The sequence below is a fragment of the Podarcis muralis genome, chromosome 1, assembly GCF_964188315.1.
Source record: "Podarcis muralis chromosome 1, rPodMur119.hap1.1, whole genome shotgun sequence".
In the NCBI taxonomy this organism is placed as follows: domain Eukaryota; kingdom Metazoa; phylum Chordata; class Lepidosauria; order Squamata; family Lacertidae; genus Podarcis; species Podarcis muralis.
The window spans coordinates 125,067,330-125,084,357 of record NC_135655.1 but is presented as its reverse complement, the minus strand read 5'-3'; the positions used below and the strand labels follow the sequence as shown (position 1 = coordinate 125,084,357).

Sequence of the window (17,028 nt, the reverse complement as noted above, 5' to 3'; positions counted from 1 at the left end):
CAACCTTGTGCCTGAGATTGTAGTTCTGATATAGCTTTCCACAGTTTTGCACACCAAAAGTCCATATTGCCCATAGCTTGGAATGCTACTGTATGGAGTCTTTCCAGCAAAATAACACACGCACACTGCTTCCTTCTCTGCTTGTAGTTAAAAAGTAATGAGTCCTTTTATGCTGCCTTTACATAATAAGCTCCAGCCAGAAAACCGGGTATTTCTTAGTCAATAAAGTAAAATGAAAATCTCCGTATGACATGTACAAAAGATGAAATTGAGTAGGTTATTGTGGTTAACAGCCAATAAGGAGGAGCTGACTTTATTGGCTCTTCTAACTTAAAGAGGATTATGCCATAAATGTCTAGGTTCGTTGTGTTTTTTCGCTTTGAAGTGTGTTTGGATGAGATGTTCTCTGCCCTGTAACTTTGCATTTATTGAAAGCACCCAAGCGGTTATAGATCTGGAGCCTGCTTATATGAAAAGTTTACTGGGTCCCTCCAGATTTCCCCAGACGTTACTGGGATTTCAAAGGCAGAATTGATGTCCGGGTTGAATTTCCGAAAGGCGCACTCAGTCCTGGATCTTAGGCAAGTCAATTGAAAAGTAATGTTTTTTGCTTTCTTTGTAAAAAAAATCTCAACAACTTTAGGGTTTTCCCTTTAGAAAAAACTCAACAGTTCCGGTGGTGTCATCTGTAAATTTGATGAGCATCCTCTTTCATCAAAGCTCAGCAACTTTCGGGTTTTTACATTTGGTATAGGGCAACCCTAGGTATTGGATATTTCTTGTGACAAATACAGAAGGCCAAGACTGGTCCATAATGAGAGACTTACCAATTGATTATCTAGATCTATTCCAGTCTGGATCCAGACCTGGCTTTGGAACCAAACCAGTGTTGGTTGCCAGATGGATGAACTTTATTAAGACAGGGACAGTGGGGACAGTGAGCCTGTTACTCTTACTTGATCTTTCGGTGGATATTGAGAACATTGACCATGGCATCCTTCTGAACTGACTCTGTGGGATGGATGTTGAGGGCACTGCAGTTCCACTCCTGGATCCAGACAATGGCATTGGGTGACCTTGTCATCTGGCAATTGTGTTGTGGTGTGCCACAGGGCACTACCAACCTACCCTCAATCCTGTTTGATGCCTAAATGAAGCCAATGGGAGTGGGCATTGGGAGATCTGGCGCATTGGTACCCCGGTTACAGCCAGCTTTATTTACTGCAACATTTGAATCAGGTGTGACTGTACAGACTCTAGACTGGTTCCTCAATGTGGTGGTCTAGATGAGCATCAAGAAACTGAAAATGAGTCCTAGCAAGATGGTGGCCTTGAGAGTGAGTGGTTCCCAACCCAGAAGATACTTGCATTTACTTGCACTTACTTGCACTACAGGGACGCGGGTGGCACTGTGGGTTAAACCACAGAGCCTAGGACTTACGGATCAGAAGGTCGGCGGTTCGAATCCCTGCGACAGGGTGAGCTCCCATTGCTCGGTCCCTGCTCCTGCCAATCTAGCAGTTCGCAAGCACATCAAAGTGCAAGTAGATAAATAGGGAAGGTAAACGGCGTTTCCGTGCGCTGCTCTGGTTTGCCAGAAGCGGCTTAGTCATGCTGGCCACATGACCCGGAAGCTGTACGCCGGCTCCCTTGGCCGATAAAGCGAGATGAGCGCTGCAACCCCAGAGTCGGTCACGACTGGACCTAATGGTCAGGGGTCCCTTTACCTTTACCTTACTTGCACTACATCTTCCTATTACTACAGGACGAAAGCCCAGAAGTCACATATTTAGTCGCCAGATTTTGTGCTGCCATGATAGATATTTGTCGAAGGATGATTTATGCTACAGATCAGTCCTAAATTGAAGGCTCATATTGTTAGATCCGTACTTCTGAACCCCACCCCATATAACTGCTTTTAACTGATCTCTTTTGATTTCTCTTATCAGTTTTTACTCATCCATTACCTATGTCTAATCAAGTGATCTATGTATATGTTTTAATCTACACATTTGGTTCTTGCTCCCATTTATTTAATAATCATCCGCTTACGAGATACTGTTATGCTATTTATTTAGATGATTTGCTTATGGTGGTCTGTGACCGTAATAAAGTAAATTCACTCATACTTGCTGTGGAAAGGTTGGCACAGTCTATTGGACAGGGGCAGCCCAAGCCATTTTGCCGCCTGAGGCAGACCCCCAAATGGCGCCCCTTCCCTGCCAGGGAAGAGCTACACCAGGAACAAGGGGGAAGGAAGATCGACATCGGGATTTGCTGCCCCAGTGGACCTGCTGCCTGAGGCGATCGCCTCACCTTGCCTCATGGGTGGGCCGGCCCTGCTAATGGAGTACCTAGATGAGTCCTGGTTGTGGGATTCCCAATTGGCCTCAATTGGTGGCTTATATCCATAGTAACACAGCATCAGCAGGAGGAGCAGGGGTAGTGCAAAGCAGTTGTGTGCACACTCACAATTGGTCATACCTGCTAAACCAGTGGTGTCCAAATTTTTTTCAAAGAGGGCCAGATTTGATGAAGTGAAGGGCCGTGAGGGGAGACCAAGGGGCCAACCAAAATTGTGGTTTAGCTTTTTTTAGGATTGAAGTTGTTGGGCTTTTTTAGGGTTGAAGTTGTTGAGGGTTTTTTTTACAATTTTAACACAGGAAATAAACTGCCACAGGGACAGGATTAAACCGACCGGCAGGCCGGATTAGGCCCCCGAAATGGACTTTGGACATGCCTGCGCTAAACTGTAGCTTAGCTTAGTGAACCAGAGCATAGTGTCTTTGTGTGTGGCCCCACCCAAAACTGGCACAGAATCATAGAATTGTAGAATTGGAAGACACCACGAGAATCATCTAGTCCAACCCCCTGCAATGCAGGAATCTTTTACCCAACACGCTGCTCAAACCCGTGACTCTGAGATTAAGAGCCTCATGCTCTATTGACTGCTTTGAAGGATAGCCATGCGGCAATTCAGCCCTTGGAGTGGAAAAAGGCCCCCAGGGGGATGGTTTTGGTATGACAGCTACCCATATTCTTTTTCATTTCATTTCACTTTTAATTTATATACCGCCTTTCTAGATTGCTATACCATAGCTGTCAACTTACAGATTTGAAAATAAGGGACCAGCAACCTCGAAAATAAGGGATCAGCAGCCAAAATAAGGGATTTTCCAAGGGGCACAGGTATGTTCAACTTCTGAGCCCCTCCGAGCCAAAGGCAGAAAGCCCAGCCAGCAGCCAAACGAAGCCTCAAGCGGTGGTTCCCACAGCGCAGCAACCCGGCAAAGGGGATGCAGCAAGGGAAACCGCTGGCACCTCTCCGCTGGGAAGCGCTGAGCAAAGGCGAGTCCCCAGGCAACGTGGCCGATTTGATTGGCACAAGGCATGCAAGCTCCACCCCCCCCAGTCTTAGACTCTTTATTGGGTGAGCAACACAGCCAAGCAACACAACTGGAGCCTCCCTCCTCCCTGGCTGGCAGGGAGGGAGGGAGAGGAGCTGCTTCTTTTGAAACCCGGGAAATTTAAGGGACATCATCAATAAGGGACAGCAGCGGGACACAGCGCTGGGATAAGGGACTTTCCCGCCAAATAAGGGACAGTTGACAGCTATGTGCTATACACAAGGCAGTTGACAAACTGAAGAAACAGCAAAATAGACAGCAAAGATCACACAGCTAATAACAATCTGATCCAATACAAAAAGTCAAAAACATAACTTTAAAATAAAGCGATATTCACTAATCCATTAGAATGTAATAGTAAACAGAAAATTAAATTTCAGCAAATGATAATAAAACAGTTTATACTTAACAGTTAGGATAAATAATTACCAAACTATAATTAATAAAAATAATGGCAAGTCACAATGTAGAAAAGGATCAAATCAACAAACAAGGACACACAAATTATAAACTTATTTTTTAAAATATAGTTTGGGCTTCCTGAATAGGTTTGCATCGTGATACAACCTTTCTTTTCTTTTCATTTTTTTTTCATTTTTAAAAACTGCCTTCAACTAGGCTATAACCCTGGAAACACTTTCCTTCTCCAGTTGTGATTTCCAGGGATCTTTGAATGCACCTCTGTCTAAACGTGTTACATGTTTGAAGGCAACGTTCGAGAGGGCTTTCGCTCCCCTCTTCCACACCATGCTCTGCTTAAGCCGGAGGATTAAAGTGAGAAAGAAGGAGCGAATTTGCCCGAGGGCTTGAGGGTCCTTAAATATCATCTTCACTGGAGACTAAACATTGCAAACCACCCTGCTGGTAATAGATGGGCATTTTAAAGAGGTAAAGGATAAACAGTGATGGAGCATAATTGGAGCTGTTTGTTGTGCCTCTGCTGATGAAATGCCTGCAAAACTGACTCCGCTCAAAATGACATGTTTATGGAACATCAAAGAGCCGAGGCTGACTTTACATTATATCAGTGACAACTGTATATACTGGAGTGCTGCCGGCCATCTCGACCTTCCCAGCTTACTTTCCCCCCCCCCCCCGCGCGGAAAGAAACATTTGCTCTTCCACTCAAGCTGATCACTTGGTAAATTTATACAATGATTTGTAGCCGCACATCGAGTGAAAGTGGTGTCATGTTATGTGCACAGAAACACGGGAAGCTGCCCTGTAACAAGTTTTCCTATGGATTCATCTTGTTCAGTTTCGCCTACAGTATAGAGAGCAACGCCTCTCCAGGGCTGCTTGTACTTGCAAACATTTTATTTAATTTTACAAATATAAAACTCCAACAATATCACAAAGCATGTTCTCCTTCGTGGAGAGCACGTGTTGCGGTGGGGGCCGCCAGGACACTCCAAAGATGGGGGTGGGCTAATTGATTGTTGGCCACTGATGCGATTGGGCTTTCCTTGTTGTTGGGAAGAAGTTAATGTTGCCATTTGTTGATAGACAGCCAGAAATGCTAAAACTCTTTGCACGAGGCTAGGGCTTCCTCCCCCCCCCCTCCCTATATTTAGGGTTGTTCGCTCTGACCTTGCTATGCCTGTCATGGGGTCGTCTGCTCTTGGGGCAGGGGCCCGGTAGGAATTTTGTCCATCTGGCTGATTGGCTGGGGCCATTTGGTTTTTGCCTACTGCGTAGCAAATCGTCACAACTTGTAAGGTTCGCGGTTAGGCATTGGTTTATGGTTTGGTTGGTTGAGGGGCATGGATTGGCTGTGCCTGCCCCTCTAATGCTGCTGCTGCAAGGGATTCCGTTAAAGGAATCAGGGGCTAACTATTGCTTGTCTAACCAGTCAAGGGGGCTTGGGCCATTGCAAGAGCTCCTGGTTGCATTTGGGGAGGGCTGAGGGCAGGTTCCCTGCTCCGTCGCTACCCCCAAGTGTATTCCCCTTTTCTGACTTTTGCAGGCATGCGGAATGTCAGTCTGTCCCCCATGGTGGGGGCAGATAGTCGCAACCAATGCCTAAGCAACCACTCACATTTTTGTATTTTAATAAAATTGAGGCCAAAATTATGCCAAAAACCTTAAACAAAAATGTCTGTGTGATGTGTGGGTTATTGGGGTGGCCCTGGGGACCTCGACATGCAAATACACTCGAAATGCAAGATTCTCTTGAGTCTCAGACTTCCCCCTCCATTCCCTCCGTGGGTCTTTATATTATCCTTTTCAACTGCATATTATTTCATCCTCTATATTTTAAATCTATATTATCCAAAGTTTTTCCCCCATTACAAGCGTTGTTAAAAATCTGCTAATGTTTTCATTTGTTTACAATGGTCTCTCAGATAAAATGTGAATTTCTCCCATTCTTTTTTTAAAGCTTTGTATACCGTATATTTAAGGCACAATTAAACTACAAGTTTCTCCCCACCCCCCAAGAACTGTACTTTGTTAAGGATGCTGGGAATTAATGTTCTGCTCCCAGGGTTCTTGGGGAGAGGCAATATGCTTTAAATGTTTGGTGTGTTCACAGCCCAGGATTTCAGATATGGATTATTTCCCATTGAGCTATGGCCCTTAGCTATTGTATAAAGTTATCTCAGTTTACAAGCAGATCTCCCACCCACCCACATTTCGTTGCTTCATTATTCCTCCAGTTTGCCCTGCCGTACATTTCTCTCCTTCGAAATCCAGTTCCTAAAACTCCTAAAATTAATTCCAGAACCTGACATCAATGTTTGCATTGCTGCAGAGAATCTAAGAGTTGGAAGGGACCCCCAAAAACCATCTAGTCCAACCCCCTGCAATGCAGGAATCTCAAATAAAGCATCCCTGACAGATGGCCATCCAAACTCTGTTTAAAAACCTCCAAGGAAGGAGAGTCCACCACCTCTTTTGGGTGTCTGTTCCACTGCTGAACAGCTCTTACTGCTCTGGCTGCCATGGTCAAGCCAGGCTTGGCGAAAGAAACTGTGCATCATGCAACTGGGCCCACAAGAGTTTGGATTTGATATCCCGCTTTATCACTACCCGAAGGAGTCTCAAAGCGGCTAACATTCTCCTTTCCCTTCCTCCCCCACAGCAAACACTCTGTGAGGTGAGTGGGGCTGAGAGACTTCAAAGAAGTGTGACTGGCCCAAGGTCACCCAGCAGCTGCATGTGGAGGAGCAGGGAAGTGAACCCAGTTCCCCAGATTACGAGACTACTGCTCTTAACCACTACACCACACTGGCTCTCTGGACTTGTGAAGCAGTCTCCTCGCTTCCATTATCTCAGAATTGGAGCTCCGCTGGCAGAGCTTAGCTACCTCCATGGCCGGAAGCCTACAAAATCTGTAAGAAGTACACAAAGAAGCTTACAAATTAAGTGCAAAATATGCAAACCACTGTGGTAAAAGTTATCTTCCATCATTGCCGGTAATGTTAAATGCTTCTTTTACTTACTAGCAAACGGAGAACATATTTAGGCCTAAGGGAGCATGCTGTGAATAGGGTGCTTGAGCATCTGTTTCCCACGAGAATCTCACTACGTTTCCCCATGAAACAAAAGGGCTGGAGTGCAAAGTCACGGGAGTTTCGCTTGTCGCGAATGCCAGTCGGTGGCACCAGATGTAGAACGACAGAGAGCTGCACTCAGGTTATCAATTAGTTTTTTGCTTAACGCGATGGGATGTCTGCAACAGTTTCCAACAAGGATGCAAAGGAAGGAATAAGCACAGTGGAGAGTATATGATACAGCAGAACCTCCTTGGATAGCTGTCAACTGTCCCTTCTTTGGCGGGAAACTCCCTTATTCCAGTACCATGTCCCGCTGCTGTCCCTTATTGATGATGTCCCTTAAATTTCCCAGGTTTCAAAGGAAGCAGCTCCTCTCCCTCCCTGCCTGCCAGCCAGGGAGGTGGAAGGCTCCAACTGTGTTGCTTGGCTGCGTTACTCACCCAATAAGGAGTCTAAGAACGACTGGGGGGTGGAGCTTGCATGCCTTGGGCCGATCAAATTGGCCACGTTGCCTGGGGACTCGCCTTATTTCCCACTGCAAGGTGTGGACAATGGTCGGTTGTCAAAAGAGCGGGAGCCATAGAAATCACAACATTGTAGAGTTGCAAAGGACCCTGAGGATCACCTAGGCCAACCCCACGCAAAGCAAGACTTTGCAGCTGTCCCATTTGGGATCGAACCTTGGCATTATCAGCACCATGCTCTAACCAACTGAGCTATCCATGTAGTCTTCCCTCTCTTACTTACCATTTGTTATTTATGATACCTGCATACTGCTTTTTCACCTAACTTGTAGTGGTGGACATGAGTAAGTACTCTGTTGATCATACCCTCTCAGTTGCATGATTCATAGTATCATAGAATTGTAGGGTTGGAAGGGACCCCAAAGGCCATCTGGTCCAATCCCTTGCAATTCAGGAATCTCAACCAAAACATCAATGGCAGATGGCCATCCAACATCTGCTTAAAAGCCTCCAATGAAGGAGAGTCTACCACCTTCTGAAGGAGTCCATTCCACTGCTGAACAACTCTTACCACCTGAAAGTTCTTCTTGATATTTAATTGGAATCTCCTTTCTCATAATTTGAGTCCATCGGTTCAAGTCCTGCCCTCTGGAGCAGGAGAAAACAAGCATGCTCCATCTTCCATGTGACAGCCCTTTAGATATTTCAAGATGGCTATCATATTTTCTCTCAATCTCCCGTTTTCAAGGCTAAACATACCCAACACACTCAACCATTTCTCATAAGGCTTGGTTTCTAGACCCTTGATCATCTTGGCCACCCTCCTCTGAATACGTTCCAACTTTTCAACGTCCTTCTTCAACTGTGGTGCCCAGAACTGGTGTGGTCTGACCAAGGCAGAATAGTGTGATCAGGATACTATACTGTTGATGCAGCCGAGGATAGCAATTGGTTTTTTGCTGCTGCATCACACTGTTGACTCATGTTAAACTTGTTGTGTGGCGAGTTCCCACCTCCCCCCGGTGGAAATAAAGACACAAGACACCATGATTTAGGTTAATGGGCGAAATTAGGCCACAACTTTATTGATTACAGGAATGAGTGGTATTGGCTTAGGCATTGGTCCTATTGACTATCCAGCTTCAGCCCGAGTGCATGAAGACCGGAAAGGGTTAACCACCAGAAGAGGGAGTCCTGCTGATGCACGTCAACTAGGAGCTCCTACGGGGTCACCGCTCGGGGGCGTACCTTAGACCCACACCTCCATAGGCTTCAGACAGGGCAACGCCCCCTGGAATCCTTTATTGGACTACCCTTCAATGTGGGGGAGGTGATGGCACTTCCTCCCCCCCTCATTTGCATAACAATGCCCCTTACCAATGCCTAACCACCAATGCCGCAGAGTTGTGACGAGTTGCTACGAGGTAGGCGAAAAACCAAATGGCTGGAGCCAATTTGCCAAGTGGAAAAAAATTCCTACCAGGCCCCATGACGGTGACCAACCGAAGTCCATAGCAAGGTCAGAGAGCCTGCCTAAAGGATGGGAGGGATGGGAAACCGGAACAGCTGGAGCGACGAAAAGAGGTCGAGCCTCGGCCGCGCCGGCCCTAAATAGGGCGGGCCATGCCTCCCAAGCCAGCCAATTGGCTGGCAGGGGAGATGATGCAGTCGAGGATTCCCCTCAGTCTCGCGGGGGCTGTGAGCCAGCCCCTGCGCACGTGGGGGTGGGCGTGAAGCCCGCAACCCCACCTCCTCTCCAGCTCAGAAGTGGCTTTGTCTGCTAAGACCCCTAGATCATTTTCAAATGTTCCACTGTCAATCTAGGGCATGGGTGTTTGGATACTGCCGGCGAGATGGGGGCATCAGGCAGACCCCCCCAGCTGGCTCCAGCCACCGGCCAGCAGCCGGGCGATCACCGGTCTCCCTTGGAACAGCGACACAAGCCTCAGATACGTTTAGAGACTCGGCACGCTCTATCAGCAGAGTAAATAAATCTCACAACGGAAGAGGCGGACAGAGCCATGTGTAAGCAGTATTTACAGCATTTTATTCAGCATAATTCAGGAACAAAGGAAAAAACAAACATGTCTGCTTCCCTTCGTGTCCAGCAAACAGCTAAAAGCAAAAGCAATATACAAAACGGAAGTTCCCAGCAGACTGTGCTGGAAGTAAACAGGCATGTGACACACAACAGTCTGTACTCTTTTAAGGTGGAACGGAACTATATCCTAACATCCTCCCCCTTTCCGTGTAACCTGTAGTACCTGTGGTTCAATCCAATTGCAACCTCTGTACATAAATCTTAAGTTGTTCTCTGTTAACAACCTTAGACAATCTGCTATATCCTAACAGTGGGTAGGCAAACTAAGGCCCGGGGGCCGGATCCGGCCCAATCGCCTTCTAAATCCGGCTCACGGATGGTTCAGGAATCAGCGTGTTTTTACATGAGTAGAATGTGTGCTTTCATTTAAAATGCATCTCTGGGTTATTTGTGGGGCATAGGAATTTGTTCACCCCCCGCCCCCAAATATAGTCTGCCCCCCCCCAAGGTCTGAGGGACAGTGGACTGGCCCCCTGCTGAAAAAGTTTGCTGACCCCTGATCTAGCTGGCTAAGTGTAGAACCTTATGTTTGTCCTCATTGAAATTCAGTTTTGGCCTAGTTCTCTGATCTGTTAAGGGCATATTGAATCCTGATATTGTCTTCTGAGGCATTAGCTACCCCTCCCAGTTTTGTTAGGGCTGCCATACATCTGAATTTTCCCAGACGTTACTGGGTTTTCAAAGGTGGAATTGAGGGGGTGGGGTGTCGCTTTGTCCTGGATCTTAGGCAAGACATTCAAAAAACGGCGCTGGTTTTACTTTTGGAAATACGGTGATCCTAAATTTGGTGTCATCTGCAAATTTGAAGGGCACCTTCTCCATTCCTTCATCCAAGCTGTTTATCAAGACACTGAACAACAACGGGCCCAGGATAGAACCCTGTGGCACCCTACTTTTTTCCAGAGTGATGAGGAACCATTAGTGCATACTCTTTGGGTTTGGTCAGTTAACCAGCTACAAATCCACCTAACAGTTAACTCATTCAGCTCACATTTTACCAGCTTCCCCACAAGAACAGCATGGGAGACTTTATCAAAAGCCTTACTGAAATCAAGATATGCTATGTCCCCAGCATCCCCCTGATCCACCAAGCTTGCATCTCTTATCAAAAGAAGAAATGAAGTTTTGTCTGGCATGACTTGTTTTTTGTTTAATTTTATTTATTCAAAATTAAAACAAGACATATTATCCAAAAAACATATCATCCTTGCCCCCCCCATTTTTCCTCCCTCTCCCCCTCCCACACAACCCCCCCACCCCCCGACTTCCCTCAGTTCCAGTCTTTGGTTTCTCTGAGACTGCTGTTTTCTGCATGTTACAAAGTTGTATAGATCCTCAAACTATTTAGCTGATTATTATCAATAAAAAGTTTGTGAATGTTTATTCAAAACCTGCCAAGGAGTCCAGTTCACTTTGGTGCATCTTCAGATACTTTGTAAAGGGTTCCCATTCATCCTTAAAGTCACAGTTATCTGGCATGACTTGTTTTTGAGAAATCCATGCTGGGTTTTTGCCATCGCAGCATCATTGTTTAATTATCTGTTGCAGAACCTTTCCTGGTATCGATGTGAAGCTCACCAGTCAATAGTTACCTGGGTCTCCTTCCTCCCCTCTTTTTGAAGATGGGGACAACATTTGCGTGGCTCCAGTCTGTGAGGACCTCACCTGTTCCTCAAGAATTCTCAAAGATAGTAGACACAGAGGTTCTGAGATTACATCCACAAGCTCCTTTAGAATCCTTGGGTGCAGCTCATCAGGCCTGGAGATTTGAATTTATTTAAAGAAGCTGGTTGTTCCCTTGCTACCTCTTTCCCTGTCTTGGGTGCAGCTCCCTCCTTGCATCATTTATTCTGTTAACCACCAAGTTTAAGACATCCAGTGTTAATATATTCCACTTTCACTTACGCTTCTGCCATTTAAAGCCCATTGCCTCATCTTTGCCTCTCGGCTACCAAAGGGAAGCTGGAGCCTCAAGAACAGAACCATCTTTCTTGCCCTGAATTATTGGCAACCCTCAGATATTCGGCTGCCTAATATTTCTTTCCTCTGCCTTAACCACAGGATGAGCTGCCCAGCACAATCCTGCTTTAAAAACTGAATCCAAAATGAATAGTACAAAAAAATAAAACATAAAAATCTCTTCCCTGGGCCTTTATCCATTTTTGCACCACAGGCAATGACTAAACGCTTTTGTATGTGTTGCAATGAGGGATTCGATCCAGTAGAATTTATCAGAAGGGCTCGGATTTTTTACATGTTGCTATTTGTTCTGCCTTTTCTGCGGTTTAATGAAGGGAAGGAGGGTGGGGAGGGATTTTTCGCTTGTGTTTGGATTCCAGCTCTCTTCCCCATCATGTTTCATTCTTCTTTTTTCTTTCGGCTTCAGCCAGCTCCAGCTTTTTCTTGGGCAGAAGGAAATGTTACTGGGTTTTGGCTACCTTGACAGCCAAGAAACAAGCTTTCCTTTCAGTCAGCAACACAAGTGATGACACCAATTTCCTCAGACGAGGGCTGAGAGAATTTCGACTCAAAACATCCCCCCTGCCTCAGATATTTTCATGAGTCTGTCTCGACTCTTTTTGCTTGGCTTGCGCATTTGAGCTTGACTTTTCCTTAACCTTTTTTTAAAATTGTTTTGATGCATGTTTGTGATTACTCCATGCATGCCGGAGAAAAGAATTTTGCCCCTGGAATATATAACATGTGTGCCTATACCGCTCTGTAATATTATCTCCTCTCAATTGATAAGCTGCTCTATATGCTCTGCGTTCGCTTACTCCGATTATTTATTTATTTGTGCATTTATTTATTTTAAAATAAGGGACATTAGAAAACTGCAAATGTAAAAAAAAGAAGAAGAGAAAAAAGAGGCTTGCGTTTTAGCCAAGTTTTGCAATGCTGAGAGTTCAGTTACTGGTTTTCACATAGTTTCTATGTGGCCCTGAGAAAATCACATCGCAGAAGTCTTGAAGCTTGAGTTGCTAAATTATGAATCTGATTGGTTGTTGGACACTGTGGTCTGAACCACTGAGCCTCTTGGGCTTGCCGATCAGAAGGCTGGAGATTTGAATCCCCACAACGGGGTGAGCTCCCGTTGCTCTGTCCCAGCTCCTGCCAACCTAGCAGTTCGAAAGCACGCCAGTGCAAGTAGATAAAGAGGTATCACTGTGGCGGGAAGGTAAACAGCATTTCCGCGTGCTCTGGTTTCCATCATGGTGTCCCATTGCGCCAGAAGCAGTTTAGTTATTGTTAAGTCGTGGGTTGACATAGCAGCCGGCACAGCGATCTCTTCAAGTAGCTCTTTATTATGGTAAGCTGGAATAGAACTGACTGTGAACAGCTCAGCCGGCCTGTATTTATAGGCAGCCGGCTGTCACATTGTAACCACAACAGCCCCAGAGTTCCCGCCTAAAATAACTGCCGCGGACCTGAGTGAAAACTATCTACAGACCTGAGTGAAAACTATATACAGTATCCCCCTGTTGGCCCAGGGTGAAACTACACTACATAACACCCCTCCCCACCGAGATAAGGCGTTAGTTACAATCGTAATGGTTTCCTTATATACAGCACTACGCGTAATGGTTCAATTAGGCACAAAAGCATATCGGTTACATTTCCCATACTTAGACCAACAGTGATACCTGTCCAACAACATAGTCCTTTAAATGAGTTGGGCGCTTGGAAACTCTGCCAGACCGCCGGGGACTGGTAGCCAAGTCCGGAGGGCCACACAGTTCTCGCTGAGGCTGTGGTGCGACCCTAGGTGGCGTTGGAACCAACTCCCCTGGATCCGCTGCTGTGAGTGGAGCCTCCGCAAGTGGAGTGGTCTGAGTCTGTTCTGAGACGGCTTGGTTCGGCTCCACGCTGGCAGTTTGCGAGGGAGGTGTAGGTGGGGCCTCGCCATCTGTACGTGTCTCTTCTGGAGCCGCAAGCGCAGTTGGGGGCACCTCGGTAGTGTCCAAGTCCCCAACCCTGCGCCTAAGTTGGTCTATGTGCCGTCGCCACAAGCGCCCGTCTTCGAGTGCCACCTGGTACGAGCGAGGTCCAGTGACTCCCACTACTGTGGCTGGCACCCAAGGGATGTCCCCCACATAGTTCCGGGCAAAGACCTGGTTTCCTGGGACAAATGACCGTGGTGCGTTGGCACAGCCTGGGGGTTCAGCCACGGCAAAGTCTGGGTGTAGCCGGTCGAGCGGTGACCTGAGGCGGCGGCCCATAAGCAGTTCCGCAGGACTCCTCCCTGTGGCCGCATGAGGGGTGATGTGTTGCGCGAACAAGTATTCGGCGACCCGCTCATGCCAGTCTCCCCGGTCCAGGCGCGCCAGTGCCTCTTTTGTCGAGCGCACCATTCTTTCCGCTTGCCCGTTGCTGGATGGATGAAAGGGTGCCGTTAGGGCATGGCGGATGCCCAGTCCCAAAAGATACCGCTCAAACGTGCCTGATGTGAACTGCGGTCCGTTGTCAGAGACAAGGACATCAGGACACCCATGCGTTGCAAACAGGCCTCGCAGCACCCGGATGACAGCTTCGGTAGTGGTGGAGGGCATCAGGGCGACCTCCAGCCATTTGGAATAGGCGTCCACCACTACCATAAAGGTCCGGCCGTGAAAGGGGCCAGCCAGATCGATGTGCACCCTCGACCAGGGTGTCTTTGGCGTCTCCCACGTGTATCCCTTAGCTGCCGGTGGTGCAGGCCTCGACTCCTGGCACGCTTGACAGGCGGACACCCAGGCAGTGATGGCATCGTCCATATTAGGCCACCAGACGTAACACCGAGCCAACGCCTTCATTTTGACAATTCCCGGGTGGCCAACGTGCAGAGCCTCCAGGACGCGCTGACGGAGTCCCTGGGGAATCACGACGCGGTCTCCCCACAGCAGACAGCCGCGATGAGCTGAGAGTTCATGTTGTCTGGTTGCGAAGGGCTGGAACTCCGATGCAAAGGGCCCTTGTGGCCACCCCCTCCACACCCAGTTGAGCACCCGGCTGATGGTGCGATCCTGGGCAGATGCGGAGGCCACAGTGGCAGCCGACACAGGCGCTGCCGGAAGATCCTCAATCAGAAGGAGCGATGAAGCTGGAGCCGGGTCTTCCACAAATGCTGGAAGAGGGCAACGGCTGAGGGCGTCGGCATGGCCCATCGATTTCCCCGGGCGGTGGATGAGCCGGTAGTGGTAGGCAGCCAGGAAAACAGTCCATCGCAGCATGCGTGGTGAGAGGACCGGTGGAGTTGGACGATCACCGGCGAGGAGGCCCAGGAGTGGCTTGTGGTCAGTGATGAGGTCAAAAGTCCTGCCATAGAGGTATTCATGAAACCTCTTCACTCCAGCCACAAGTGCCAATGCCTCCTTGTCGAGCTGGCTGTAATTCCGTTCCGTCGGAGATAGTGTCCTGGAAAAGTAGGCGAGCGGTGCTTCTCTTCCATCTGGAAAACGGTGACTAAGGACAGCACCGATGCCAAAAGGTGAGGCGTCGCAGGCAAGGACCAGCGGCCTGGATTCACTGTACTGTACCAGCACACTGTCCGAAGAAAGGAGAGCCTTGACCGCGTTGAAGGCCGCCGTCTCCCGATGACCCCAGGCCCAAGGCGTCTTAGTGCTAAGGAGTCGGTGAAGAGGCTCAGCCACTGTGGCTTTGTGGGGCAGGAACATGTTATAAAAGTTCAGCAGCCCCAGGAACGCCTGCAACTCCGTTTTGTTCTTTGGAGTGGGGGCCTGCTGGATAGCGCGGATCTTGGATGTGGTTGGATGAAGACCGGAGGCATCGATAAGATAGCCCAGGAACTCTACCTGTGGAACGGCGATCTGGCACTTCTCCCTTTTTACCTTGAGCCCGGCCTCCTGGAACCTGGTCAGCACGGCACGGAGGCGCTCGAACAGCTGCTGGTGTGAGTCTGCAGACACCAAGACGTCATCAAAATATGGTACCACGCCCGGAAGCCCTTGCAGGAGACGCTCCATAAGGCTTTGGAAGATGCCAGGAGCCACACTCACCCCGAACTGCAACCGGCGGCAACGGAATGCCCCCCGGTGGGTGACGATCGTCTGGGCTTCAGCAGTGGCATCATCGACTGGCAGTTGTTGATAGGCTTGGGCAAGGTCCAGCTTAGCGAAGACCTTACCCTCACCCAGGGAATGCAGCAGGTGTTGGACAACAGGAACCGGATAAGCGTGCTGCTGAAGTGCCTTGTTGATCGTGCACTTGTAGTCAGCGCAGATTCTCACCGACCCATCTGGCTTGACAGGCGTGACGATGGGGGTTTCCCACTTTGCGTGGTCAACCGGCTCCAAAACTCCTTGGGCGATCAGTTTGTCCAGTTGTTCGTCCACCTTAGCCTTGAGAGCAAAGGGAACCCGGCGTGGCTTTAGCTTGATGGGGGCGACTTGTGGATCCAGGCTAAAGGAGATGGGCGTACCTGTATATTGGCCCAAGGTGCCGTCAAAAACCTCGGCAAAGTCTTTGACCAGACCCTCAGTCTCTGCGTTAGAGATGCAGTTGATGCCGGTGACTTCCAGGCCGAGGGCATCAAACCAGTCTAGCCCTAGGAGGCTTGGCCGCTGACCTTCGACCACCACCAACCGGAGCAGGCCCGAAAAATCCTTGAAGGCGATCCGGAACCGGCCAACGCCTACCACGGGAACGTCGTTTCCCTGGTAGTCTCTCAGGTGTACGCGGTGAGAGTCGAGTTGCCTTTTGGACACTCTGGGTACCAGTCTTTTGATGGTGCTCCATGACACGATGGACAGGGCAGACCCGGTGTCGATCTCCATGTCACATGGAGCTCCTTCAATGAGCACCGTGACGTTCAGCTTGCGTCTCGTAGGCGAGTCGGTTTGGCCAATCGTGGTTCCAGACGGGCAGCGGCAGTTGGTGAGAGCGAAACAACTTTCCTTGGCAGACTGGAGTGAAGACTTGGACTTGCGAGTCGATGAAGGGGGGGTGTCAGACGGAGCCGATCGGCAGACCTTAGCGATGTGGCCCCTTCTGGAACACCTCCTACAGATGGCGTCTCTGAATCGACACTTGGCACGGGAATGGTTGCCTCCGCAGCCAGCACATTCCGGTTGGCCCTTGGACTTCTGTTGGAACTTCCTGCGCTCCCGCTTTGTCTGGTGCACATCATCGTCTTCACTGGAGGATGCCTCCTCACTGCTGGCCTCTTCATGATGCACCGGAACGGGCTCCCTAGCAAGACGCAGGCTGCTGGACTTGCGGATCTCCTGAGCGGAGCGTTCAGCAGCTTCTGAGGCCACAGCCTCCTCAATGGCTTTCTGTAGCGTGAGGTCTGGCTTGGCTAGGAGACGCCGTTGCAGATGGATGTCCCGGACCCCGCAGACGATTCGATCCATCAGGGCATCATCTAAGTCTCGGAACTCACAGTGCATTGCAGCCTGTCGCAGGGCGGTGGTGTAGTTGTTGATTGACTCCCCCTCTGCCTGGTTCCTGTGGTAGAACGCATGGCGGGCAGCAATCTTGGACGGCTTTGGTGCGTAGTGGTTGCGGAGCTTCTCTTGGATCGTGTCCCATGGTGATGCCTGGACTGCTTCAGGCGCAAC

General features: G+C 48.8%; 1 long non-coding RNA gene across 1 annotated transcript in view; it reads left to right on the top strand.

The window, feature by feature from the left end:
- The first annotated feature begins 374 nt into the window (after positions 1–374).
- LOC144325204 (uncharacterized) overlaps positions 375–17,028 on the top strand; it is a 76,767-nt gene continuing 60,113 nt past the window's right edge. Inside the window, exon 1 of the long non-coding RNA XR_013390530.1 lies at positions 375–597. This is a non-coding gene — a long non-coding RNA (uncharacterized LOC144325204). The remainder of the gene's footprint in view (positions 598–17,028) is intronic.